At 42.1% G+C, this 4,249-nt stretch overlaps 1 non-coding gene across 1 annotated transcript; it reads left to right on the top strand.

Moving 5' to 3' along the window:
* Window positions 1-431: 431 nt before the first annotated feature.
* LOC111755643 (U6 spliceosomal RNA) lies at window positions 432-538 on the top strand. The gene has a single exon (XR_002790202.1). It is a non-coding gene; the product is annotated as a U6 spliceosomal RNA (small nuclear RNA).
* Window positions 539-4,249: the final 3,711 nt, after the last annotated feature.

The raw sequence follows: 4,249 nt of genomic DNA, 5'->3' as shown, positions 1-4,249 counted from the left end.
CCGTCGTCAGAACCGAGCCGGCAGCTGACAGCTGTATCTCTAGGTCTTTTCATGCCTTTCCATGACAGGACTGGGTCCGAGAGGTGGAATTCCCGGTTCGATGAGCCGATGCTTCAGGATCCAGGTGTTCAGTTCGTTTACAGGCATCTTCCTGCGTGTCGTGGGGTCACCTTCTTGTGGGGTCCATTTGTGCGGTTGCTACCTACATGCAGTCATTCTCCCAGGAGGCTTAAATTACTGAACTAGTTTGTCTTTTCCTTTCTCCACAACCATGAGGCAGTTTTTGGTGCAGATGAAACCCAGGGCTTTCACGCGGAGCTGTGTCTCTGCGATTCTCTGCTTCATTAAATAGCATCGAGCTTAGTTCAGTATTGTTTCAGTTTTAGATCAGAGCTGATGGACAATTACTGTAACTTACAATTCATCAGCAGCTGCTCGCTTCCGCGGCACACATATTAAAATTGGAACAACACAGAGAAGATTAGCCTGGCCCCTGCACAAGGACAAAACACAAATTCGTGAAGCGGTCCATATTTTTGGAATATTACTCAGCTATAAAAAGGATGATCTTGAGGCCTTCATAGGTAAATGGAGGCAACTTGAGACTATCCTCATTAGTGAGATAAATAATCGTATTTATAAATATCACATTGTGTCTCTAGTGTAAAAAGTAATAAGAAATGTAGGAGTAATAAATCCCAAAATGTATAATTGCTATTGTAAAAAAAAATGAGGAAAAGAAAGTGCTCTAAAGGATATAAGTGCATGTATGTTTAAGTGTGTAGGATTGAGAACCATATTATTAGGTTTTTGTTGGATCGTTGAACAAAACTGTTTACAGTCTCGCTGTTTCAAAGTCTATTTTTTAAGCTTTAACTTTGTACCTTGAACAATTACCTCTAAGATAACTATGTGTGATTTATCAACTAGTGATTTCTGATCCGGCCTGCGGACCAATCTATGGGTCTCAACCTGGAGAGGGGATCGGGGATGGGGGCAGGACAAGAGAAAAGAGAGATGGAGACAGGATGAGATTCCAATCGAGTCTCGTTTATTTTTAAAATGGCTACAACTTATATAGGGTGGGGGGCGGGCCATAGGCAGGAAGAAGGCTTAATCTGATAGGTCATCGTCACATTTGGTTATATGATGTAAGCAGAAGAGGATTATGGGTAATGTAGGCAGGCTGAACCAGGAAGTTTGCTTGTCATGTGCATAGCAGGCAAGGGGAGGATCATGGGAAATGTAGGTTGACACACAAAATGCCCTCAGGCAGGAGGGGCAGGGCAGCAGCAGCTATTTAAAACCGCTCCCTACAGATTTCTGTTTTGTTTGAAATTCTGTATTGTTGCTACCCTTTTTCGTGTTTTGATTTTTTCTCTTTAAATAAAATTAAACAAAAGTCATCAGCAGAGAGGCAAAAACATCAGTAAACTATTGAACAGTGCAGTGAATAACATTAGTGGACCACACATTAAGGAAGCCACATTTCCAAGTCAAATTTTGACTTACACTGCAGAAGCAGCCTTCAGCTCCCCCCCCCCCCGCTGATTCTCATCGTGACACAAATTATTATATATGCATCATTGGTATTACGTATATATTTTCCTCAAAAATTTAAGCTTTTCTTTGTCACCTATGAAGTATGATTTTAAATGTTAACCCTTGAAGAGTTCTTTTTTTTTTTTTTTTTGGTACCGGGAATCGAACTCAGGACCTTACGCTTGCCAGGCAGGCACTGTGCTGCTGAGTTGATCCCCAGCCCTTGAAGGATTCTTTAGAAGAAACTTCAAAATTTCATTGTCACCTCAGCCTGGGTGACCAAAAGACACAGGCTATCACTACCACAAAGTTAAAACGAAGGCTGGAAAAAGAGCCAAAGGGATAGCCAGGTAATCCGCAAATTCTCTCCCTGGACAGTTTAGTTCTTTCATCGTTCTGGTTAGTCTGAGAAAAGTTGCAAGGTATTACAGTGTTTGGCATTTTTACTGCAAGTTTTAAATCCTGGTGTTACCAAATGAGTCTTCTCTAGGAAAATGGCGGGGTTCATGAGCCCCAAAAGTATAACCAGTGGGTGATATTCTGTATTGTCAAAATACGACAATGCTTTATAAAATTAGGTTTAAAATGCAGGATGTCTGGATAGTGCTTAGTTGTCTCAAAAACGTGGGAAGTGGAGGCACCTTGCTAAGTTGCCTGGGCTGGGGAGCTGCTTCTTAAAGGGAGGTAGAAATTGGGGTTGCCACATAGGCTGGCTGTCACAGCAGTAGCTGGGCAGACGCTGAGGTTTTAAAGACCGAGCTCAGAGGTGACAGTGGCCAGCTGATTGCAGTCTTTGGACATAAAGAGCCCGGCCTTCTTCTGTAGGAGCCGCTGGGCCACCCCATAATCTCCAGGGAGCTTTCTACCAAACAATGTATCATTTTATACTTGTGTCTTACCCAGGGCTCAGCTATGTAACTTATTCATATCTTAAGACATTTTGGGATAGATTGCAGCTGTGAGATGCATACTGCTGTCTTTAAACCATAGATATAGTTTGAAACTCCAGGCACCTCAAAAACTCATATGCCATTCTTAAAATTAAGTAAATAAACTTAAAAAATAGGATATTATGACAAGGCAGCAGTAAATAATAAACTGCTGTCTGGAAGACGTTGACTGAATTCATGCCAAAATAAAACCTTTCCTCGATATTTGTTCAACTTTTAATCAAATGTACGCAGACACAATAACCTCTGTAATTTAAATAGCCAAGGTCTCAGTGTAGACAGCATCCATGCACGTCAGCTAATTTTAGAGACCATCTGATGGCTCCGAACAGGCTCTTTTTGCTTTGGTTTTTGTTCTTTGGACGGGGTCTTGTAGGTAGGGGAGGGAGGTGGCCTTGAACTGACTGACTCTCTAGCCCAGGCTGGCTTTGAACTTGCCGCGATCCTCCTGCCTCAGCCTCCCGGCTGCTGGGATTACAAGCGTGTGCCACACACCTGGCGCTAATATGCTGTCACAACCAAAACTATCTCAGTTTTCCAAAGCTCCACTGGTTTCATTTTCTTTGTCAGTAAATTAAAATATATCCAGTGTGTTAATGTATGTAACATTAGAGTGGATGTGTGTGTAGACTTACTTGCATAAGAGCACACCCGTGCACACATCTGCACAAATCTGTGGAAAGCATTCAGGTGTTTTTTCCTGAAGTTTAAACGGCAGCTCCTACTTCAAAATTATGTTCAACACCGTTTGCTGCTAATAACTTCTGCTGTTAGTAACTTTTTTTATTGGATGTTGGGAAGATAATGATAATATATTATATATAATATAATAATAAATTACACGGTCATCTGCATCTTGAAATAAACGGAGTAACATTACACTAAAATTATAATAATGTCAGCACAGTAGACAAAAGGTCAAGTTTTGGGAGATTTCTCAAAATATTTTCTCTCCTTTCTGACTCAGTGTTTTTGTAAAAATGTATTTCTTATGTGGAAGGACAAGTCCAACTAGACAGAGGACGAAGCCTTCTATTCAGCCAATATTAAACTGGTTTCTTAGAAAAGTCTCAATTTAAGCCGGGCGTGGTGGCTCACGCCTGGTCATCCCAGCACTGGGAGGCTGAGGCAGGAGGATCACTGCGAGTCCGAGACCAGCCTGGGCTACACAGTGAGCTCAAGGCCGGCCTGCACTGCACAGGAGACCCTGCCTCAAAAAGACAAAAAAAAAAAAAAAAAAAAAAAAAAGTGTCAGCTTAGCGTCATCTTTGTTTTTTGCCAGTTAACTTTTGTTCCGTGTTGGGTGAATTCTGTCTTTAAAAAAAAAAAAAAAACATTTCAGTGTCTGAAGTTTTATGAAAAGTCTTTTATTACACAATACCTGCCTACCTTCAAATTAATGTTTGTGTCTCAGCAGAAAGACTGAGATACTCTTTCTAGAATGAGACCAGCCACTTTGAGGACACAAAGTGTTCTTTTTAAAAAATTTGATGAATCATTGAAGCGGGTTGTTTCATTGTTGTTGTTATTGTTGTTAAAAAGCAATTTAATCTGACTAGGCACTGATGCAGACTGACCTGCATTCTGACACCCACCCAGGAGAGAGACGGAGCGGAGGGTGGCAGGCGCCCTCCTCCCCACCCTCCCGGGATGCAGGCGCTCACCAGAGGACATTAAACAGGACCTTGAGCTCCCTGGGGGCTCTGAAGGCCAGGTCACCTTGAGGGAAACTCTGATGAGCACCAGGGCTAGGCAGG

The sequence above is a fragment of the Cavia porcellus genome, unplaced genomic scaffold, assembly GCF_034190915.1.
Source record: "Cavia porcellus strain 051 isolate PalLab524CR breed Dunkin Hartley unplaced genomic scaffold, mCavPor4.1 scaffold_17, whole genome shotgun sequence".
NCBI classification, from domain to species: Eukaryota; Metazoa; Chordata; class Mammalia; order Rodentia; family Caviidae; genus Cavia; species Cavia porcellus.
The sequence above is the reverse complement of the archived record's forward strand: the minus strand, read 5'-3'. Positions and strand labels throughout refer to the sequence as shown.